A 25,757-nucleotide genomic window follows, 5' to 3' on the forward strand; every position below is an offset into this window, starting at 1 on the left:
AAAAAGGTCAACTAATTCTAATATTAAATAAAGTATTTGGAGTTATAGGCAAAGAAGGAATCCTACCAAACTCTTTTTATGAAACAATTGTGGTTCCTTTCTAAATCAGGAAGAGCAAAACCATAAATAGACAATTATTGATCATTTTCATTAATGTTGTGTATGCAAAAATTCTAAATAAAATACTAGCCAGGAGACTATAACACTGTATCACAGAAATTATAGCTAGTAGTCAAATAAGATTTGTACCACAAATGCAGAGATGGTTTACCATAAGGAAAACTACTGGCATAATTGATTATATTCATAATAAAAGTTACAAAAATTATATATCAATAGATGCAGAAAAAGCTTTTGACAAAATCCATTACTCATACCAATTAAAAACATTTGAAAACATAGGTATAAATGAATTTTTTTCTTAAAATAATAAGCATTTATCCAAAACCATTAACAAGCATTCTTAATAATGAGGATGAATTAGAAATCTTCCTGATAGGATCAAGGCTATCACCTTATTATTCAATCAGTTATCACCAATGTTATTCAATATTGAATTAGAAATGCTAGCAATAACAGTGAGAGAAAAAAAAGAAGTTGAAGGAATCAGAGAGGGCAGTGAGGTAATAAAACTTTCTTTTTGCAGATGACATATTTGAAAAATTACAGAGATTCAATTAAAAAATTAGTTGAAACAATTTTAACAGAGAAGCAGAATATAAAATAAACCCACATAAATCAGCATTTCTATGTATGAGCAATGAAATCCCCCCCCCCCCCAAAGAGATAGTAAACAAGACCTCATTTAAAATAATATAAACTGCATAAAATATTTGGGAGTATACCTACCAAGACAAACCCAGGAACTACATAAAAATAATTATAAAAGACTTTATATATAAATAAAGTCATTTAAATAATTAGAGAAATATTGTTCAAGGATGGGCAGAACCAATATAATAAAATTTACAATTCTTTTTAAACTAATCTACTTATTCAATGCTGTCTCAATTAAATTACTAAAAAGTTATTTTATTGAGCTAGAAAAGAATTTCCCTTAATAGAATAAAAGATTGAAAATATGAAAGGAATTAAAGAGAAAATGTAAAGAAAAATTTAGCAGAACTAGATTTTAAACCATATTATAAGATAGTAATTATTTAAACTATCTGTTATTGGCTAAGAAAATGAAAGGTGGATCAAAGGAAGAGAACATACAGTTCACAGCAGTAAATGATTATATTAACCTTGAGTTTGACAAATGTAAAGATTAAAACTTTTGGGATAACAACATACTATTTGGTAAAAAATAAAATAAAATAAAATAAAAATTATTGGGAAAAACTGGAAAGCAGTCTGGCAGAAATTGGGTAAAAATAAATGTATTATACCATTTAACAAGATAAGGTCAAAATGTATAGCATAACCTAGATATAAAAAGAAATATTATAAGTAAATTAGAAGAACATTGAATACATTAATTATCAGACTTTGGATAGGAGAATTAATTAATAAACAAGAGTTAAACATTGTAAGATATGAAATGGATAATTTTGATTATATTAAATTAAAAGTGTGCAAACAAAACAAGTGTAGAAAATTGAAGGGAAATTTATAGACAGCTTTTTGGATAGTATCTTTAAAATATGAAGAAATTTGTCAGATTTACAAGAATAAAAGTCATTCCCCAAGTAATTAATGGTCAAAGGATATGAAAGGAAAAGAACAATCTTCAATGAAGAAATTAAAACCATAAATAGTCATAAAAATGCTACAAGTCATTATTGATTGGAGAAATGTAAATTAAAACAACTTTGAGATATAATTTCACTCCTATCATTTTGGCTAAAATGACAGAAAGGAAAAATGACAAATGTTGGAGGAGATGTGGAAAAAAAAAATGGGGACATTAATTCACTGTTGGTGAAACTGCAAACTGAACCAAATATCTTGGAGTATAGTCTGGAATAATTCTCAAAAAGTTATAGAACTGTGTATATTCTTTGACCCAGCAATAACTATTATTAGGTCTGTTTTCCAAGGTGATCAGGAATAAAGGAAAAGAATCTATATGTTCTCAAATAAAGCAGCTCTCTTTGTGGTGACAAAAAACTGGAAATTGAGGGGATGTCCATCTGGGGGGAGGCAGCTAAACAAGTTGTGGTTTATGATTGTTAAGGAATACTACTGTGCTGTAAGAAATGACAAGGTGATTGGTTGTTTAAAAAACAAAACAAAACATGGAAAGATTTGCATGAAATAATGAAAAGTGAAATGAGCAGAACCAAGAGGACATTGCATATAATACTAGCAATATGGTTTGAAGTATAATTGTAAACAACCAAGTTATTCTGAGTATCATAAATATTCAAATCAAAAAACCTAAACAACCTAAGAACAAAGATGTTATATACTTCCAGAAAAAGACGTATTAAATAGAAGCACATATAGTGTGGTTTTCCATATATTTATAACTGTGTCAAATGGCAGCCTTCTATAGTTCAGGGTGGGAGAGAGATAAGAGACAGTTCAGATTTTAAAATGTAACCCCAAAAAATTAAAAGAAAAGGAAACCAGTTTCTGATGTATAATTTTATTCATCAGGTTGCATTTTCCTAGGGATTCAGTGAATGCTAAATTTTTTCATACTATATTGCTGTTATGTAAAATTTGTTTTCTTTGTTTACCATTTTCTTACATAAGCTGCATTGATCAATAAGTGCAGGCTTCTTTATAAATAAACTGCTCCTGAATTTTTCTCATCATTTTTTAGCAGCAGTTATTATGTGCCAGATATTGTACGTATTATGTTCTGGGAAACCAAAAAAGATGAAAAACCCTACTCTTACGGAGTTCATAAACTCCTCCATTTCTGTGAACAAATTTGCATGACTCACTCATTCCTTGACACCTCTTTTGGGACATAGAGTTGGTTAAGTTTATGTGTATGTCTCCCATGGAGGGCCTTTTGATTCTGCTCTTAAATTTCAGCTACTCCATAGCTTCTGTTTAGAGGTAAACCTCTTTTACATATATTCAGCAAGTCCAGTGGCATTTGTTTGTTTTAATCATGACTTCTGTTATAAAAGTAGCTCTCTGTAAGGTATTAACCCTTATCATATGTTCTGAGAATATTTATTTTTTATCTTTTCTTCCTTTGGATGGTGAGTGTTGATTTCTCCATAGCTGTATTTGAGTGGTGGACCTTTTGTTTTGTTAATATTGAATTGTATGGGTTTTTGTAGTATACTTTTTACATTTGTTGTGCTGTTTGTTGTTGGTTTTTTTTTTTTTCAGTTGCAAGAATTAAGATTAGTATGGGTAAGCAGGTAAGTAGTATAGTGGATGGAGTACTGAAGTCCCAAGGATTCAAATTCAAATCTGGTCCCAAACACTTTCCGGATGTGTGATCCTGAGCAAGTTACTATCCCTTACTTACCCCTGATTGCCAAAAAAAAAAAAAAAAAGATTGGTATGCTCTATTTGTTAATTACTTTAAACAGTGTGATTGAGTTTTAATTTTGAGATTTCATTAAGTTTCTTGATATATACAACTTATAGCATTCTCTTTCAGTTTTACGGTTGATAAGCTCTGTTTTAGAGAAGCCTAAAATGTTTGTATTTTCTTCAGTTGTTTTGATTTGACCATTTGAGTCAAGTTTCAGGGTTCTTAGTTTCTTTCCTTGGTGTATATTAATTAAGAAAGACATTTTTCATATTATTGTGTTTTTGATGAAGTCGTATAATTTGATGTCAAACATGTATATCAAGTAAAAAGTCTTGCTTTGACTTTCCCTTAAATGTGGAAGATACATGCGGTTCTGTTTAAGAGAGATGATAATGGGTTTAAATTTAGGAAGAATCTTTTTTTTCTTTTAAATAGTATTTTATTTTTTTCCAATGACATGTAAAAACAATTCTATCATTTTTTAATATAAAATTTTGAGTTCCAAATATTTTCCCTTCCTCTCTTGCCTCCTCTCCAAGATAGTAAGCAATCTAATCATAGGTTTTAATATGTATAGTCATGTAAAACATATTTCCAAATTAGTCACATGAAAGAAGAAACAGAATAAAAGGGGGGAAACACACACACAGAAAGAGAATACTATGCTCTGATCTGCATTCAGTTCAACATTAGTTCTTTCTCTGGATATGGATAGCATTTTCTGTCAGCGTCTTTTGGACTTACTGTATTGCTGAAAAGAGCTAAGTCAGTCATATTTCATCATCACACAATGTTGCTATTATTACTGTGTACAATCTTCTCCTTGTGTTCATTTCATTTTGCATTAATGCATGTAAGTCTTTCCAGGTTTTTCTGAAATCATCCTGGTCATCATTTCTTATAAGACAATAATATTCCATCACAATCATAAACCAGAACTTGTTCAACCATTCCCCAATTGATGGGCATCTCCTCCTAATTTTTTGCTGTCACAAAAAGAACTGCTATAAATATTTTTGTACATATGGGTCACTTTCCCTTTGTTATGATCTAGGAAGAATGTTAGCGTGTGAACTGTTTCCCCCCAAAAATGCCACATTTCATATCCATTGTTCTTGACATTTTTGTATTGCGATGTTTTAAATATGGGAAATTTTTTCCCATAATATTTTTTCAAATGGATAGCATTTGATTTCTTCTTAGCATCATGGGACTTAATCTGTGGTGCTTGAATTGTTTTTTTGTTTTTGAAAAATATTTGGATAATTGTTTTTTTCAACATAATTGGTTTCCTTTATGATTATATGTATCACATCTTATGCAATGAAAAACATTATTCTGAAAAGGGATCCCTTGGCTTCATTAGATTGCTAAGAGGGTTTATTACATAAAAAAAATTAAGAATCTTTAAGAATACATCAAGTAAACCCAAGTATTGCCAGAGCTTGCTTTAGTGTTCTCACTACACTTGGGTTTATTTTATATATTTTAAGTGTATGAATAATCCACTAATTAAAGACCTGAGTTGATGGTTTGTAGTGTTCAAGAAAGGCAGCATAAATATTAAGTGATTTTGGTTGGCTTGTTCAATAACTTTTGAATTTGTAGTAGAATGCACTTTGCATCCCTGTGGTTTTTTAACACATCTCTTTTGTTCATTATACAGATTGTTCCAAAAATTTAATGCAGTTTTAAGCAATTAAAGTTGCTTAAAATTTGTAAGCCTTCCCTAATTGGGGAAAGAAATGTTCATTTATTGTTCACAGCATATGTAAGAAATTTCTCTTAATTTAAGTAATTGAAGCTTAGAACTGCATCAAAACTTTTGGGCTACCTTATCTTGATCATGCACAAGCTTTCTATTTTGTTTTGATCCAACTTTGAACCAGAAAGATAACCAGAAATTATATACATACTTTTTTCAGGGGTTTTCTTACTTCTTTGATTATTATAAAGTTTTGATTTTGAATTTTAAAAAAAGATTATTCTGTTAGTCTTTGACTGTTCATTTTAACCTTTTGAATTTTGCTTTCAATGACTAATTATAGGAATATAAAATTTCTGCTACACATTTATTTTCCATATTACTTTCCACATTTCTTTTTTTGTTGCTTTGAATTGGGAGATACATACAAGTGTTGTATTGCATGTGCCAGTTGATGTAATCTTCCACTTCATTTTCTCACGTCTTAAATAGCTATTTCAAGTCACGTCTGCCATGGTAGTGTTTGATTCTTGGCATTAGGAGCATTCTTGATTGCTCTACTTTTCTCTCTTGATTCTGACATAGCTGCCATATGGATCCCATTTGCAAGTCCTGAAATGTATGTCCATCTCTTCTTCAAAATCATTGGAGTTTATGTTGTCTGTTTCATTATTAGGCAGAATATCTAGAATTTTTAAGTGAATATTTTTAGTGATCTCACATTTTTCCACTTTGTCTTTATCCATCTTAGTAGCCCCTCCTCAATTTCAGCTCTCATGTTATCTAATTTTGGTTCAAGATTAAATTATCTCTTATCAGTTGCTCAACATATGTTGTTATGTGACTTGTAACTCAGGATTCCACTAATAAAGACGAGAATGAAGCCCTATAAATGGCTTTTAGTTTTGTTATGTTCTAACACTTGTCACAAAATGAAATATTTCTTCCCTCGATTGTATTTTTGGTATCCTCATGGTTTACTGACATTAGTGATCAGTGCCTTCAACAAGTGACATTTCCTGATTTTTTTCCTGCTTTATCTTGCCTAGTGTTGACTCTATGTACAGGAAAGCATCACTTCTGTTTTCTGATCATAACAATAGTTTCTTTCTTTTCTTTTTTTTTCCAAGTCAAGAGGCAAAAATTTTATTGTTACACCATTGACTATTGAGCTAAGTTCCAAAGGGTAGTGAGTTTATTACAAAGGGAAAGATATGAGCTAAGTTCTCCAGCAGAACTTGCCATCAACAAGGGGAAAGATGGGAATATGACCTGATGCAATAAGGTGGACTGAGTTTCTAAAAAACTAGCTTTAACAGGGAGAAAGACACTTTAAGACAGACAAAAGTTCTTAGAGAATATTCTGCTATAGACAAGGCAGTTCCTAATGAATCTGCTCATCTGGCACTTAGTAAGTGGACCAAGTTCTTAAAAGGAGTTAGAGATACCTCTAAGTTCTTTTATAGGAGAAAATTAACCTTAGAGATTGACATCTATAACTTAGCCTTCTGATTGGATACAATAATTCTGGGCGTCATGATAGTTTTGTCAATTCAAGAATTCAACAAGTGCCCACTGCACATTGCAATAGTTTCCATTAAGACCAACCTACAATCCCTTACCTCTTCCCATCTATTTTTGCCACTCTTTGAAGAAATAACTGACTGAAATGCTAATCTAATCAGTGGTATTACCAGAGCCTAATTTTCAGGACTTTCTGTATTTGTCAGGACTTTATTAGCTACCATGACAGTCTCAGGTCATACAAGATTCCTAATGGACATTTTCATGATTGGTTTTTCTACTTGTTTTTTGCTTTTTCTTCATTCTCAACCCACCATGAAATGGAAGCTTCATTTTATGTGGTGATTGAAGTTATTTTTTTTAAATCAATTTCCTTTTTTTTTTAAACTTTCCTGCAATGTTCATAAATTTTGTAATATACATATATGCTATTGTCTTCTTGTTTACTCTTTTTTACCTTTAAAGAATTTATGTATTGCTGTACTCAAAGTAAAAATGGTATATAAATCTGGATTTTTATAACAGATAAATCAAAGGATTATTATTTTATAAAAAGGTTATTTTACAAAAAGACACTTTTAGATAGCAACTCCCATCCAATATTTGTTAATTAACACTTAAATCTTTACATTTATTAATCAAAATTGGGGGTGGGAGTAACCCTGCAGTTTTGTAAGGTGCTATATTATATGCCTACACTGATTGGTGAGAGAAAGAAGAATATTCTGTTGCCGTTTGTAAAATGGTTAAGAAATTTGTCTGAACTGTGAAACTAGATTCTAGTAAACAACTCTCCTGGGATAATGAAGAACATGAAACATGACAACATTAAGACCATGGAAATATTTAGAGCAAACGTCTGGGCCAGGGAAAGGACAGGAGTATTTGAAGCTAACATTTATATGGCACAGTAATATATTCAAAGCACTTTTTCATATATTCTCTAAGTTGATCTTTAGAATGACCCTTTGAAGTAGATTCTATTATTATCCCCATTTAACAGATAGAAAACTGGGGCTGATTGAGGATAAATATTTTGCCAAGAGTCACACAGGTAGTAAATATCCAAAATTGGATTCCAACTTAGATGTTCCTGACTCTCAAGTCCAGAACACTGGCTAATATCCTGCATGAATTCCAGATGTCCATTATCATCCCAGCTTTGACACTGAGGTGGGGGGATGTCAAAGTTAAAGTAGATCCTTTCCTTTCCAGAAAGCCAAAGGAAAAAGGAATAGGGTTTTTTCCTTGACTGTAGACAGAGGATTTTTTTTTTTTATAAATTCTCTGTGGTCTGGAGGGTGGTGGTGAGGCTTAGTTGAAAAGAGACTGTGAGTTGGGGGGGGGTCCCTTTTTTAACTTGATAAAGTAGTTCTAGAAGATATCTGTAGCATCTCGGAGCTGAATAAAACCAAATCTGCCTTAAAATCAGAGTTTGCTCTACCTTGTACTAGAAACAGGATTGTTTTGACTGATTTGGGCACAAAATCTGTTATGTATGATGCTGTCAGGCAAAAGATGGAGAACTAAAAAGGATTCAGAGCTAGCTGTCAATCCATTTCTATATAGGACCAAGATTAACTGAAGAGACTTTGTAAACTTGTAAAATTTCTCCTTATGTCTTTCCTACTATTTCCTTATGTACTTACCCATAGAACTCTTAAACCCTTGATTGAAGACTTGTGTACTATCTTCATACTCAGGGAAGGGGGAAAAAAAGCGGAAAAAATACTGATTTCTCCTGGAATGCAACTAGGGCATTGATGTTTACTTATTTATTTTGTTCTCTGTACTGTTGCGATTCCTTGTATTGCCTTAATTTTTTGGCTTTTAATTGTTAATTAAGGGAATCAAGAAGTCCTTTTATAACTTAAAAAAATTGCTTTTTCAGTAAATCAAGCCTTGCAAAACTCAGAAAATTATCATCGTATCATGGGAAGGGATCTCATAGATCACCTAAATCAACCTTGTCATTTTATAGATGAAGAAACTGAGACCTAAAAAGTATACATGTGTACAAACCTGATTATGACTAAGAATCATTTTTATGACATACTCAGACACAATCATTCAGACTTTGCTCAAAGCCTCACAGTGACGGGGAGCCTACTTCCTCCTGAAGTAGTGTATTCCACTTTTAGATAGCTTTAATTGTTAATAAGACAGCTAGGAGGCGCAGTATATAGACTCCTAGGCCTGAAGTCAGTAAAACTCATTTTCTTGAGTTCAAATCTGGCATCAAACACTTCTTAAGAAGTATCTTTGTTGTTGTTATTATTTCCTTACATGGATCTTAAATCTCTGCCTGTAACATCTATTCATTCCTCCACTGGTCCTGGTTCTGGCTTCTCAGGCCAAATAGTAAAAGTCTAATCTTCTTAAATATCCTGGCTGAATTACATGATCTTTAATATCCCTTCTCATTTTAAAATTTACAATTGGATGAACCTATGTTCATCTTAACTTTCCATGCCCTGCTGCCTTACTGAGTTCTCTGGTAAATGGGAAAAAAATTGGGGTCACAGCCTTCAGGAACACTACATAGGACTTCATGAATATTTAGTAATTCTTTATTCATTGCCTACTCTGTGCAAGATTCTGCTAAGTGCCAACGATATTGAGACAAAAATGAAAAAAAGTCTTCCTTTAAAGGGCACGAGAGTTATATGCTAGCACCAGGTATGAATTCATGGACTGAAACAAACAAAAAAGTCTTCTTGAGGGAAAAAGACCTGTATGTACAAGAATGTTTGTGGCAGCCCTCTTTGTAGTGGCCAGAAACTGGAAACTGAGTGGGTGCGTATCAATTGGAGAATGGCTGAATAAATTGTGGTATATGAATATTCTGGAATATTATTGTTCTGTAAGAAATGACCAACAGGAGGATTTCAGAAAGATCTGGAGAGACTTACACGAACTGATGCTGAGTGAAATGAGCAGGACCAGGAGATCACTATATACTTAAACAACAATACTATATGATGACCAATTCTAATGGTCATCTTCAGCAATGAGATGAACCAAATCAGTTCCAATAGAGCAGTTATGAATTGAACCAGCTACACTCAGCTAAAGAACTCTGGGAGATGACTATGAACCACTACATAGAATTCCCAATTCCTCTATTTTTGTCCACCTGCATTTTTGATTTCCTTCACAGGCTAATTGTATACTTATTTCAAAGTCCGATTATTTTTGTACAGCAAAATAACTGTTTGGACATGTATACATATTTTGTATTTATACTTTAACATATTTTTTTTAAAAAGTCTTCTTTAATCTTTTACTTAATAGGTACTGTAATAAATGTTGAACCCTTATGAGCCCCACTGCAGCCCCTTGAAACAATGTCCTATGCACTAAGTCAACATTCAGGGGCAATGAAACTCTGTCAGAGTTTGGTACTCCATATTAGTACCAATCTATCAAAGAAAGAATTCATCCTTCCTCTATAAATTAACTGTCTTCAGGGATTGATCACACTTTGTGTTTAGATGTTGGGGGTATCATAATAAAAACAGAACAGACACACCAAAAAATTAAAACAGAGCTACTGGATCTGTGGCTGTCTCACACTACTTCCTATTTCCCCCGTGTGACGCCTTCAGAGTCGGACATCAAGTTGTGCCCTAGAATTTCTTCTGCAACACACTTGGCTTTAGAATAGTCTTGTCTATCTAGTAAGCCTTGTCTGTCTTGAATTCCATCCAAGTAGGCCGAGTTTAATGAGATTCAGTTGGCACAAGTCACTCTAATTTCTCATTACCTAGTGGTCATTCTCAAGGCCTGGTCCATGAGGAGGGTTGGAGAGTAAGGCCCTAACCTTCTTTATATTGGTTTTCCTTGCCCTCATCCTACCATTCATATAGTTTGCATCAGACTCATGTCCTGTTTCCACTAGCTTGAAAGACAGTTCAGTACCTTGTGAATTGTAAATAGACATCAGATTGTTTTCTGCTCCATGAGAGATGAAGGGGGAAAAGTTTATTTTAAGATTGACATTTGTGTCTGGTTTTCTCAGCTCCCTTAAAATGAAGTAGCATGGCATATGAAACTGTCTTAAAACATTTTGATTAAGACAAGGTAAAAATTGGTATTAGACCTCTAAGTAGTTGCTATGCATTCAGCCTGAATAAGATATGCTACCCAATCTCAAAAAAAAAAAAAAAAAGTACACTAATAAATTTCACATATATATTTTTACAGAAATTAAATACTTTTTATTTTTTAAAATGGTAATGGAAGTAAGTGTTAAATCTAAGAAACAGCTATATGGACCTGGAGTTCAAATTGGACCACAGAAACTATTCATAATGTGCTTTGCAAGCCTAAAGTGCTATATAAATCCTAGCTGTTATTATAGCTTTTATATTAAATTTCATTCTGTAGTTTGCGCTGTTAAAACTATAACATATTTTCAACAAATTTGACCAAGCTTTTAGGCTATGACAATTTCTTCTCAATTGTATTTCAGATTGAATATTGTTCTGTATTTTTATATTCTTTAAGAAAATGGTGAATTTTCCTTTAGCCCAACCTGGCACAGAATTAAAGATTTAACAGAACATGGCTATATAGGATGGAGTTGAAACTTTAAAAGATGGTTGGCACAGAATGATGCCAGTAGGAGAACCAGCTGTTAGAAGAAAGAAGAAAACTCCATTCTTCAGTTGCTATGCCCAATTGTCTGTAGTTCAAGTTTCCCAATTGCAGCTGGTATGTTAGAGCTGGATGCTGGTTGCAGCTGGATTGTGCTTATATTCTTTTTCTTTTTTCAAAAATGAAAAATTGTGCTGCTTTTTGCTTCTTGCTTTGTGGGGATGGAGCATTAAGGCACTGTTCGGAAAAAAACAATGATTTTTGTCCTGTTCTGCATGTTGGTTAAATAATTACCAAATGTTAATGTACTTCCATTTCCTCCAAATTACTTGATGAACACAAAGCTCATTTTATAGTTCCCTATTGCTTGAGTCATTCAATTATTATTTTTTGTGTGTGTGTGAAATAGGTGTATCCAGGTTCTTTTTCTCCCCCTCAAGGGTGAATATAGAAAGAGTAAATAGGGAGGCTAAAATCAATATTTCCTTATTATCAGGTCTGATGAAGATTTGATGAAGGAGGAGACAAATCAATCAACACATGTTTGGATATCTATTATATGCCCACACTGTCCTAGATGCTATAGGAGATAGAATAATATAAAATAGAAATTTTATATTCTCTAATATAAAGGAACTTAAAGTCTAATTGAGCAAGAGTGTTGTCTTTTTTGAGCCTTAGTTTTCTTACTTGTGAAATAAGGATTATCTCACATATTGCTGTGATTAAAAAGTATTTTTAAATTTTTTTCATATGGAATGTCATTGATTTATATCTGGAAGGTACCTTAGAAAGTCATTTGATCTAGGTAGTTTCTTTGTTATTTTTTGTTTGTTTTACCAGTAAGGAATTGGAGACCCAGAAAGGATCAGTGCTTAGGTAGTGAATAGAAGAGCTGAATTTTGAACCTATCTCTCTGACTTCAAATTCATGTCTTTTCCCACTTTTCTTGGCTGCAGGTTATTATGACTAACACATATGAAACAATTAGAGGCTTGAAACTATTGGTTTCAAGGAGGTTTTTAGATTATCTCTGAATTTCATTTCCGTATGACCCCTAACACCTTTTATAATTGAGATGAGTCTGCATAGTGCTTTGTAAATGATGGTCATTTATTTTTAGCAAGATGGCTGTTCCAGCAAGCCCATAAAAAAGGATCATGTTAATAAAAGAGATATAACTTAAAATATATTTCAGAACTATCAGCCCTGTCCTAATAAGAGTACTATTAATGTCTTAAACTGATGTAATTTCAGAGAATCATCCAGTTAGTGTTATTTGGAGGATTTTCTTCAAATTTCTTTTGGTGGGATCAGCCATAAAATATTTGTTGTATACAAAGGAAAATGTTTACCACATGTGCTGTCTCCTATAATTTGAATGTGAGCTCCTTTAGACTTAAGGCTCTTTTCCCCTCCCTACTTCCTTCCCTCTCTCCCTCTCTTCCTTCTCCTTTCTCTCCCTCTTTCCTTTCCTCCCTTCTTTCCTTCCTTCTTTCCTTCCTTCCTTCCTTCCTCCCTCCCTCCCTCCCTCCCTTTCTTCCCTTCTTTCCTTCTTCCCTCCCTCCCTCCCTCCTTCTCTCCCTCCTTCACCTCCTCCCTTCCTTTCTTCCTTCTTCCCTTCCTCCCTCCCTCCCTCCCTTCAAAACTCTGTAGTCCTCCGTGATCATTTCCTTGTTTTCTAGACCCATTGTCACCATTCTATTTCATATTATAGTTATTTGTGCATCTGTCATAGTCCTCTTCTCTAAACTGGTCTCACCAGTCTATGTATTCCTTTTCTTCCCCAGTTTCTCAGTAGGTGGTTAATAGATATTAAAAGATATTCTGTTTTGCTTAGTCTAACAGTTAATTTTTTCCCTTTCATATTATGATCTACTCTCCTTTCTAACCCCTGACCCCTGTATCTTTTAAGGTACCCAAGTAGGTGAGAAAGGAGGGGCATTGTAGAAAAGAATAAACAAGAAAAGGGCCCCTCTTTTGACCCAGGAATTTACCATGAGAAGAAAAACAGTGCTTTTTGCAGCACTGGGTCAGCCCATAGCAACATGCAGAAGGGTGAAACAATTTTTCAAATTTGTCTTCCCAGCTCTTTCTCCTACCTTCAAAGTGACCTGTACTTGTCAGATCCCTAAGGCAGGCGATGCTGTCAAGTGCGGGGACAGCTGCACAATGCTAATGAGCCTTCTGAAAATGGTACAGTTGTCTGAGGCGGCTGTGGGCCCAGCAGCAGAGGCAGCCTTATCAGCCCTGAAGTGTTTGTTCACAAGGCCACCTCTCCCAGACTCTGGCTGCTTGCTTTTGTAGGAAAGTGGTGACTAATAGTTCCTTCAGAATGCAACTGATTATCTCCCCCAAACCCAGTCCACTCCACTCCCCTCTAGATTAAAAAGCTTGGCATCTAATATGTAATTTGCTGCATGTATTACAAGTTGCTAGGATTTTGTACAGTTGCTCAATTAATTCTTTAATGTTCTGAGTGCCTAATAAATGGTTGGTCCTCAAATGTTTAATAATAATGCTCTGGTTTTATCCAGAGCTTTGCTTTACTTCCAACAAGCTTGGAGCATCCCACATGACTTAATCCACTGTGAATCTAGAAGAAGGTATGAAATAGGAATTCTAAACTGTGAGGTCTGTAAACTTGGTTTTTAAAAAATATTTTGATAAGTGTATTTCAATATAATAGGTTTCCTTTGTAATCACTTGTATTTTATTTTATGAATTTAAAATGAATTATTCTGAGAAGAGGGTCTAAAGGTTAATTTTTGATTTGAAAAAGCTGAAAATAGGGAAAAGCTTTCAATTTTTTATCAAGCCCAAACTAAAGAGCAATTTGAGAATTTAGCACCATTCTTTTCACTTCCAAACAAATTTGTGAAAACTAATCCATAAGTGCAGCAATTAGCATATTCATTTTCAGTTTAAATAGAGATCTGGCTTCCAGTGTTTCTTTCTTCTTTAGCTTTTCTAGGCCAAAACTAATCCCACAACAAGTTGTTGCAAATGACAATTGCTACTTTTATCAGTGTGTGCACAGCCAGCATGCTAGTTTTTTTTTTTTTTTTTTTGGGGGGGGGGGAGGGGAGACAGGGAAGAAACAATTTTAGGGCTGTTTTATTGAGATGCCCTATTTTCCACAGATGAAGGCCCCTAAACCAACATAACAGTGATTTTAGTTGCAGTTGAATTCGATTAACCTCATTATGCCCTTGAAATCAATTCAGCAACAAACCTGATTGTAGTCAATCTACCAGACTAAACATTCTACCTCCATGGTTTGGCAGTTAGGGGAAGCCCTCCTCCTTTCTCTTGCTCCCCTTCTTCCTATTATTCCCTTTCCCTTCCCATGTCACTCCCATTTTGGGGGGGCAGAATGTGGGATTGCCATTTTCTCTTCCCATAAGACCTCCCCTTTTTTCCTGTAACCCTTAAATACCCGAGGCATCCTTTGTATTCTGTTCAAGAAGGAACCCATCATACATGTTGTTCCTTTCTTTTGGTGATAAAATAAGTTGCAACTTCTTTTAGCATAAGTACAGTCTTAGCATCCAGATAGATGTTTCCATATTGACCAAGAAGTGTCTTCCTCTATGAATTAGTACATAATAAGATAACAAAGTGAAGCTTATCAAATTTTTTCTGTTTCATTTCTATTGCTTAATTTATAGGGCTATCTTTCTTCCTCCATATTTGCCCACTTTTTCACTTTTTACTTATTTTCCTAGCTCTCATAATTCCTGATGTCAATTACATTACCTTCTTTTTAAACTTGCAGTGGCAGATATTTATCTTAAAAAAAAAAAAAAAGAAGTGAATTAATAATTTCTCCCTTAAGGGAAGAGAATTTCCTGAGATCTAGTGAGGCATTTGGAAGTTCCCTCAGTTCACAGAACCAGTCTGAGAATCACTGCAAGTCAGTGCAGGTAAAGCAATTCCTGGAATTGAAATCCCTTCAGGAAATAGATTTATTGATTAAAGACAATAGCACATTTAGGTAGTGCTTTAGCAATTTACATACATTATCTCATTGGATCCTCTAAAAGCCCCTATGAAATAGGTAGCAAAGATATCTTCTTTAGGTAACTCTTGTTTGGGTGTTTGACATTGAAAATAAGTAGCAGACTCACCTATGGAATTCTAAGGTCAGTGAGCTAATTACTAAACATTTATTAAGGGATATCTGCTGAGTACTGGGAGTATGTTGTTGTAATTCAGTCATTTCAGTAGTGTCCAAATATTTGTGACCCCATGGGGAGTTTTCTTCACTAAGATAGTGGACTAGTTTGCTATTTCCTACCCCATCTATTTTGACAGATGAGAAACTGAGGCAAACAGGGTTATAAAATAATGCCAGGATCACATAGCTAGTAACTGTTCAATTTAAACTCAGGAAGATGTGTCTTATAGACTTTAGGCTCAATATTTTATCTACTTTAGCCACTTAGTGGTGGCAAGATATAGAAAGGTAAAAGATAGTTCTTGAAGGAGCTCAAAATCTAATGTGGAATACAACAGGCAAACAGCTATGTTCAAACAAGATATATACAAAATAAATTAGAAAAGAACATCAGAGGCAAGAAGTTCATATTGAGGCGGGAAAGATTCCAATCTTTGATTCCCAACCCCCTAGCTAATGTAAATTACCCTTTGACTCACAAATCCTGGTCCCTTTGAATTCCAATAGAAAATCCGGACCTGTCCCAGCCCCACCCGGATCTGAGCCAACTTTGGGGCTATACCCCAAAACCCCTCGAGCTAAGTCTCCGACTTAAAAGGACCACACTGGGAACCCCTCTTTGCAGAGATTCCAAACATGGTCGCCATGTGAGGACCCTCTGTCCACTGGACTCTCTGTCCAGTGCCCTCCTTATCTCTACCTTCACCTATCTCCTACTTCTAAACTCAGTAATAAACCTCTTTTATTAATCTAGCTCTCTGGGCCAATAAATGCTTTTATTGGGATACTAGACTTTATACCGCCGTATCCTTACGCCGAATCCAAGGGGGATGCAGGGGAACTCTGTTTGAATCCCTGTACCCCAAACCTGCCACTAGACCTTAATTAAACCCTGATTCCATTTAGGTACCTCAAATGTAGACCTCAACATGTGGTCTATGCCTCGGCCTGCGAGGCAGAGTGTGTGGACCCTGGAAGAAAAGAGATAAGGGCAAGAGAGAGGGGACAAGCAAAATGGAGGCAAGTCAAATCCATCTGATCAAGCCTCATTTTAATGGGTGCAATAGTACAGATATATATATAGCAGTAGAAAAGAAGGCAGGGTTGTTCAAACACAGTACAGGGTGGGGGTCCTAGACAAAGGGTTGGTATCCCGCCCAAGGATGAGCTGCTCAGATGTTTCTGGTGGCAGGAAGCTCTATGATGTGATTAGGGGATGCCTAGATATCTGCCTATTCAAAGTTAGGATGTGATTAGGAGATTCCTATTCAGGAAGTCTTTGGTATAATGTGATTAGGAGATTCAACCTATTCAAGGTTGGCCTTATGTGGCTGTAGATTAGTGCAGGCTCCCCACAGGTCTACACCTCAACATTTGGTTCCTGACCTCAACAGTATTAGGCATATATTCCTTAATTGTTGAATAACCAGTTAGAATAACAATAATGACCACATGGTATTGGAAACCTAGCAGTAATATATTAGAAGGGCTACCGAAAAACTAGCATTATTTTTGCCCATGTGGTATTAGAAGACTGTCATTCATGAAACATCTTAAAATAGGTACTATCACTTCTGAGTTGATTTTATTTTCTGCTTCTACTAAGATTCTTAACAGAATAATACTGTATATTTGTCCACTTAGCCTGTTAGTGAGGATTCAAGGAAAGGTGCCCCATAGTCTGGTGATCCTTTACTTACTTGAAGTCTCTCTTGGACTTTCATTCTTAGGGACTGGTAGTTTCAAACACTGCATTTGATTCATTTGTTGACACAGTTCATGCTTGGCCAGGCAAATATGCTTATTATAGAAACACAATCAGTCAGTTAAGTGAATTCTCTGTAGGAAGCCCTGGCCAGTCATGTGGGAAGGAGAAAATACCTGGAAGCCATTCATTTTTTGGTCAAATTAAATGTGTGAAAATAATAAGTACCAGGCATAGAATAGATGTAATAAATATTAACTAAAATGCAAATCTATGGTTTTACTTATCCGATGTAAGTGTTAATATCCTCATTTCATAGTTGAATAAACTGGGTTTTACAGAGGTAAAATAAATTGTGCAAGGTCGTAGGACTTGAACATGGGTCAAACATATTGTTTCGATTATATTAGAGCACACCTAGAGAAAAGATCCTGATTAATGCACAGCATAAGAATCTTAGGTTCTGGTGTTAAATTCCTGGGAAACCCACTGGTGCAGTGGATAGAGTGCCAAACCTGAAATCAAGAGAACCTGAGTTCAAATCTAACTTCACATATTTAAGAGCTGTGTTTGGTATTGGTTTATAAATCGAATAGATTTACTTAAATCTGTCATTATCTAAATAATTCCAGTAAAGTAAATTTCTTGTTTATTTATAGGATGACGTATGTATCATTAAGATTTTTGAATGTAAGATCACATGGGGCCATGATGACTCTCCTTTATAAGAAAAACTTAAACTAATGGACAGTTTAGGTCCTTTTCAATTCTGAATCGAACTTAATGACTTTTTTACTTCATTGGAAGAACCTTGTTACCTGTTATTTTTTTTTAATCTCACAAGTCCTAGTAAAGCTGAAATAGATATTATCTGTGAGAACAGGGGAGTTCTGCTTTTTGCCACAGATAACATGGGCATACATTCGGGGAAAGTTTAGATTTACTGCAGTGCTCTATTTCCACAAATGAACAAGTTGGGGCTCAGAGGGGCCACAGTCACACTAGAAACTGAATTCCCAGACCATTAGTTGTTCCACTAAAGCCATGCTTTCTTCTCTTAGGTCCATAACTAGAAGGTACTTCCCTAGGTAAAATGTCAACCTTATTTCCAATAACTTCCATGACTGACATGTTTGATGGATGAGTAAGCTGGATAGTATCTCAAGTGGAAGGCCTAGGAAATAGCTTTGGAGTATTCTTCAATTTTCATTCTACAAGTCTAAAGTTGTGTTTATTTGCCATTTATTTCCTTACACAAATGTACAAGTAAGTATTTACATCAAAAATATATATTTGGCAGTTGGCCCATTTTGATACATCTTCTGAACAGGCTAGAACAAAGTCTGAGAAATCCCAGGAAGAATATAAATTAAAAAACAAAACATCACTACCAAACCACAAGTCCTACTTCCAAGTATGTGTAGCCCTTCTTTTGGGTTGTGGGTGTGTATTTCCCAGGAAGAGGAAGAAGATCTTTGTAGCAATTGCATATTTGCTTCCTCAAAAAATATTGTTTTTATTTCTTGAGTCTCCTTGGGAAATTGCAATTAAATAACAAAGTAACTTAGTAATATAATTCCCTGTCCTTGTGATCAACAGTGAGTTTTACTAGATTTCTCAGGAATAGTATTGCTTAGAAATCACATATACCATTAAGAACTATAGTATAATAATGATGAATTTCTTTTTTGAAGTGCTCCATTGAAAGATACTGAATGTTCTCATCTTGAGGGTCAAAGAGGGGGGACATTGTTTCATTAGATTTTTTAATCTTATTTTTTCCTATTTACTTTCTACTCCAAATAAGTGCATAGGATCACAGATCAAGAACTAGAAAGGACCTTTCATTTTACAGAGGAGGAAACTGAAGCACAAGAGGAACAAAGTGACTTGTTGAAAGTCAAGCCAGGTAGTAAGTGACAGAGGTAGGAATCAAACTGTGGTCCCCTAGCTCCATAGCCAATGCTTTTCCCATTGAGCTTTTGTCTTCCTTTAAAAAAAAAAAAAAGTCTATAAAATCATCTTATTTCAAATTCCACGGGAAAAAAATCCAAATTAATGGAAATTTAACACCCATGCTCTCCCAGTACTGTACTTCAGGATAAAGACAAAACAAAGACTCAGAATATCAGAAATCATTTCATCTCTCTAAATCTTTCTAAATCTTGAAAATGAAAGGGTTTAGACCAGATAAAGAGGCAGCACGACATGAGGGATGGAAAACTAGAACTAAGAAAACCTGACTTCAAGTTGCTGCCTGTGGCAAATCCTAGCTCATTGCCCCTGGACAAATTAGCTTGTTGGTGTTCTGGCTTATTCCCCAAAGTTGCAGAGAAGATGCTGGCCAGTATGAAAGCAGGAGGTGTTTTTTTTGTTTGTTTGTTTTGTTTTGTTTTAGGGGAGTTCCATATAACAGTAGAATCATAGGTATCATCCTTATCCTTAACCTCTGGACTTGATCATCTCTCAAGGTCCCTTTCGACTTAAAAGTTCATTTTTTCTTTGAGAATTGACTATGTAGTTTGAATTTATGAAGTATACCACTTCTTGTTTCTATTTTTTAACCCCTTCTCTTCTCCCTTTCCTCTTTTCCCCACCTAAAGAAGAATTTTTTGTTTTTAACTTGTGACATCTTGAACTATTATTTCTAAGAGTAAGAAAGTGTCATTAAGACCTTGAATCTTGTATTTCTCCCAAATAATGCATGGGTGGTAAATGAGCTGCCTTGGCACAGGAGCTCATCTTAGTTTAGAGACCCCATTTACCTGAAGAAGGCACATGTTCAGAAGTACTTTTTTCAACCTCTATTTGACATCGAATTGGTATGTGTTTTACAGGAAAGTCATGGCTATACAAGGGATTTGAATATGTGTATATTACAAGAAACAATCCTTGCCCTTCTGATGCAGCTTTGGATTCAGCACTCCAACCTATTTACAGTATTATCCATTTTTTCCCCTCATCTAAAATAAATGAAGTTGACTGACAACAAATTTGCTGAATCCTCAGGTCAGAGTGATCTGGTCAGTTATATTCCATGTCACCTAAAAAAATGTTGTACTTGACTTTAAGGGCATTTGATTAAAGGCAATATAGATGGTATGTCAGAGGGGAATCTTCCCATTTTAAAAAATTTGTAGACTTAAGACAAATGCATGTTGTTTTTCTTAGTACTAACCTAGGAGTCATATTGGCCCTAGATGTAACTTAAACAGAGTTTCAGGATAAACACAACAAAGTCAGTCACTCAATAAACATTTATCAAACAACATGACTACATGCTGAATGTTGCATTTCTATATTCTGTGTGGATACAATAAAGGATAGAAAATAGTCATTGGCGTTGGGGAGCTTATTTTAATGGAGGGGACATATAAATGAATAGGTTGTAGCAGCTACATGTAGAGTAGCTGGAAGAAAGAAAAAGTAGGGACTCCTAAAAGTAGATGTGTAGAATATTACAGCAATAAAGGTTGGGAAGAATATATAGTCAAAACCTCCTCTTGTAGGTGTGGGATCTGAGAGCCAGATGAATTAAGGTAGAAGTGGCAAATATACAACCCTGACAAAGAGATTAAAACATAATTGGTAAATACTTAACAAAATAACTAGATAATAACTTAGATAACATTATATTTTAAAACTAAGTCAATATATAACCTGAGGATCTTTATGAATGGATTAGCCACCCCCTTTTTGTTGAAGTTTGTTTGAGGGATTTCCCTCACTGTCATGTATCTAGTAAGTGTCAGAGGTAGGGATTGAATCAAGTACTCCTGACTCCAAGCAGAAGTCTTGTATGACTTGTAGTGTGTTGTCTCTCAATTTTTAAGGCATTGTATGTTACCTCTTTCCTTACCTCACAATCTCAGCTTAAAAACAAAGATAATTTAGAAGAAATCATCCTGTTATCTTGAAAACTATTTGGAAAGTGACACTGCCTTGCATTATTCAGTTCCCTCATGAGTGACAATTGCTAAGTTTTCTACATTAACAGTATTTAGTGAGTGACAATGATGATACTGACAGTAATAAGTAGTAGCAGGGATACATTGCAATTCCTGATTTTAATTATTTTCTTAGGAGAGTGAAGTATACCAAATTGGAATGAAAGATGTTTTGTTCTCACCAGATGTTTTCATAGTAGTGGTAATGGGATTTGCAACAATAAAAATCAAAGTTCCAATTAGTCAGGCTATAGAAGCTCAGTGCTGGTCTATCTGTGTATATTAACATCAAATAGGAGCATCAATGCTCTTGGCTGGAGTTATTGGGTGAGAGATGGTAAAGTCTACACCTTGCTGAGACTTGTTATTTAAAAGATCCCATGCTACTAAGCCCACAGTGCTGGTATTGAAATTTCCCATGATGCAGCCCAAACATGTTTCCAAAATGGAAGCCTCTACAAGGCTAAAACTTGAGAAGGTGAAATAAAGTTCAGTGAAGTTTGCCCAAGAGACTTTTCCTCAGCTTTCTTTACCCAAAGGATATTCAAAGGAAACAAAAGGTTAAAAGGTGTAGATAGGGAGGGCTGGCATCTTTCCAATATATAAGCAAGTAAGGATTTGTTCTCCTTCAGTTATTTCTAAGATGATTTCACAACAGACCCAGGAAAGTCATTAATGGAGCCAGATCTGGTACCATTTTTATACTGCTGCTTTTTCCTTTTTCTTCCTTCCATCTCACACCTTCAAATCCATCCAATCTGTCTGGCAAGCGCCACAGCTTGATTAATAATGAGCAGAAAAGCATGGCTTAAGTATAGCTTTATTCTGTTTAGCAGATGACGATAAGGATTGCTAATGACAGAATTTAACTCTGTTTCTTCTGACAAAGACCAATTCGGTCATCTTGTAATCTTGGGGAAAGGGCAAAGCCAGAGGAGGTTTGGCAGAATGCTGTATTAGAGATGAGGGAGATGGTTTGTTTACTAAGGTCCTGTTGCCTTATTGTCTCTGGAAATATTTCCAGGGGTTGCTTGAGACTAGAGACCTTTATTATTAAATGAAAGACTCTTGGAAGGAATGGCTTGATTCTTCATTGACTCTCAGGGGTACACTTTTGGCACAGTGTTCCATGTCTGTTGTACTTACTAAATGAATTAATTTTGCTTGCCAAATGAGTGTGTGGAGAGAAGCTCAGTCATATGGGAGAGCACTGAAGAGCAGCAAATAGGTTTTATAGAATGTTCAAGTTGGAGATAACCTTAGAAATGATCTGGTTTAATCTAATATCTTCACATTTAGAGATGAAATGATGGAGGTTCAGAAAAAGGATACAGTGGGCTCAGAAATTCATAGCTTGCACTGACAGAAGGTAGGTTCTCACCATTTGTCTCACCAGTCTTTATTTATGAAGTTCTTCCCATAACTATATTTGGTCTTCTTCATGTATTGGCAAATCTGAGAGAAGAATGAGAAATGAGTGTAATTAAGTAAAAACTGAGCTGAAAAGCAGACTGGCACTCCAAAGGAGAAGAAAAGGGAAAGAATAATTGAAAGTCAAAGAAAGAGGCTGGATTAGCTCCTATTGCTTATTCCTACTGTAGGGGGGATTATTTCCCTGTGTACTCTTTGCAAGGACAAACAGAAAATTGTCGTTTAGGAGATAACTTTCAATTCTATTTAATATTAAGAAAAACCCTTAGGAAGAAATTTTATTTAAACCTATTATGAGTTTTATCAAAAAGTGAACATAAATTGAAAGACATTTGTAATAACAACAAAAATGACAAAATAGAAATAACTAATAGCTTTTATTTAATAAGCATTTCTTAAATAACTTCAATGTGCCTGGCACTCCTTTAGGTACTAGAGATATAATTTACAAAAATAATGTTCCAGACCTCAAGGATCTTGTATTCTATTGATTCTATTGTGTCAATGTGTATGTAGATAGGCAAATTCAAAATTTATTCAGAGTAAAAACAAAGTAAAATCTTGGGTTGAACTCTTGGAGCTGTCAAGGTAAAAGATAAACTTTGTATAGGAAATAGCTCTTGATGAAGAAAGCCTTAAGAAGCTGAGGTTAGGAGGGGGTCTATCCCAGATCTATGATGAAAAAGCTTGTCAGTTTGCTCTCTTGAAATCTCTTTTTTAATCTTTTTGATCAGGAGTCCTCAAACTTTTTAAATAGGGGGCCAGTTCACTGTTCCTCAGACTGTTGAAGGACCGGACTATAGTAAAAACAAAAACTTTGTTTTGTGGGCCTTTAAATAAAGAAACTTCATAGCCCTGGGTGAGGGGGATAATTGTCCTCAGCTGCCGCATCTGGCCCGTGGGCCGTAGTTTGAGGACCCCTGTTTTTGATTATCCACTTACATATGTACAAATGTTTATATGTTTCAGATTTCTTTGTAGTCCTCACATGTCATTTTTGAACATGACATGGAATTCTATATGTGATTGTATACTTTTCTTAAATAACTTCACCTTAAATAACAAATAGGTATCGTAAACAAAGAAATCACTGCATTTTTTAAAAATCACTTCTGATAATAAAAAAAATCAACTTTTAAACATCAGAAGTAATGATAGCAACAATAGTTAGCTTTTATAAAACACTGACAGACTCACAGAACTCCTTATGTGTATGACATCATTTGATTCTCACAATAAGCCTTTAAAAATAGTGCCAGATGAAGAAATTTTTTTCCCCTATTTTACAGATGAAGAAATTGAAGCTGAACAAAGTGAGTGATGTCATGTAACTAGGACTGTCTGAGATTAGGCTTGAACTCAGCTTTTCCTAATACACTATCTGTAACGCCACCTGGCTGCCTGAAAGAGCAACTAAACTGATGTTCACCACTACATGTATTCGGAAAATGAATGTCAACGTGCAAAATTAACTTAGTTATTATTCTCCCAGTGTTTCCAGTGGCTTTCGCTTAGTTGGCACTCAAATGTTCAATTGCATCTGTAAAAGGAAGGAGCTGGAATCAGCCCATTCCGGTTCTAATGAGGAAATGGGGCCCTTCCATTCTCTTTCCCTGTTTGCACTTAGGCTTGTCCATACATTCTTCCTTTGGGTAATTATCATTATATACGCTAAGTGCCTCCTTTATTCAGAGCGCAATACTAGGTTGCTATGAGAATGTTCAGTCCCTGGATGATGGAGCGTTTATCCACTAGTAGAAGAAACGGGAAGTCAGGATAATCCAGATTGGGGTGTCAGGGGAAGGCTGACCATGAGCATCAGGGAAGGCTTGGAAGGGGAGGTCGTGGAGCTGGATGGGAAGGTGATAAAGATGGAGGGGCAGCTAGATGGCGCCCAGGGAGGAGCACCGGCCCTGAATCAGGAGGACCCACCTTCTTCAGAGCTCACTTTTACACTTTATAGCTGTATGGCCACAGGCAAGTCCCTTAGCCCCTACTGCCTCAGAGTAATAAAGGAACAAGAGTCACAAGAAGTTCTTTTGCCCTTATTTGGGCTCCAGGGCCTGTGCTGAAGTTCTGGGAGTACAAACCCAAGCAGAAAGCTGGTCTCTGACCCTGAGGACTTTGCCTTCTAAGGAGGGAAGATATGGAGGTGAGCTGATGGGAGGGGTGGTGTGGAAAAGTGAAGAATTTACAGATTAAGCACATATTTATCAGAGACTATTAACTAAAGTAGTTCAGGCCTATAGGCCCCAGTCAAGTGATTTTAGATGAAACCTGGACTGCATTCCATTGTCCAAAGAAGGAATTAAGTGGCTGAAGCTGTATGTCACCTTTTTCACTGCATTCCACTGACCAAATAAGGAGATAAAGGTTTATATAACCAATCACAACCTATAGAGGGTGGGATTTGGGGGGTTCTTTGTCTGAAATGTATAAAAGTTGTAAGCATCTTCAAGTGAATGACTCTCCTCCTGTGGGTATCCTTGCTGTCCTTTTGGGCCCACAGGCCAGGACGGTCCACTTCTCGAGATTCTAATAAATTCTTTCTGTACATCATTTGGAGTGACTCCTGAGTAGTCAGTTTGGGTAGGTGCAATTGCCCCAAACAGGCAGAAATGGTATTGTGGCAGGCCTGGTCCGAGTGCGGGTCAGAGGGGAAAGGTCGTGTGTTTGGGGGGCAGGGGGAGATTCCGGGGCTAGTAATGTAGGAGGAAGGAGGTGTGAAAATGAGGTTGAGAAAAAAGGTGCTTTGTAGCCAAACCGCTGGTTAGAGGTCCTCCACACCATGGAGACTGAGCGGTGTGCACTCTCAGGGAGCCATTCTTGGCAAGGTTTTTGATCTTGGGAGAGAAAGGAAATGATTAGAATCTGATCTAATGATTAGAAAGATTCTCATGATTGAATGTAGGCTCTGATAAATAGGGCTGAAGTCCGTTCTGGGTATGGTGACCTTGTTTCTTTTGGGGAAGCTAGATAGCGGAGTAGACATCCAGATTCTGGGGCCAGAGTTGCAATGTGGCCTACCTGTGTGTGACCCTGGGAAAGTGACCTAACCCTGTCTGCCTCTGTTTCCTCATCTGTAAAATGGCCCGGAGAAGGAAATGACCGACCACTCTGGTGTCAAATGGAGTCACACAACTGAGGAGGGAGTAATGGACAATGAGAACAACAGCCTTGGGCGTCACTTCACAATTTCCTCCTGGTGAAGGATTTTG

The 25,757-nt window shown here is 35.6% G+C and overlaps 1 protein-coding gene across 5 annotated transcripts in view; it reads left to right on the forward strand.

Annotated features, from left to right (window-relative positions):
• Positions 1-25,757, forward strand: part of MGAT5 (alpha-1,6-mannosylglycoprotein 6-beta-N-acetylglucosaminyltransferase) — a 365,609-nt gene that overhangs the window by 89,950 nt on the left and 249,902 nt on the right. The gene's annotated exons all lie outside the window — the stretch shown is intronic.

The sequence above is a fragment of the Sarcophilus harrisii genome, chromosome 3 (genome assembly GCF_902635505.1).
Source record: "Sarcophilus harrisii chromosome 3, mSarHar1.11, whole genome shotgun sequence".
Lineage (NCBI taxonomy): Eukaryota > Metazoa > Chordata > Mammalia > Dasyuromorphia > Dasyuridae > Sarcophilus > Sarcophilus harrisii.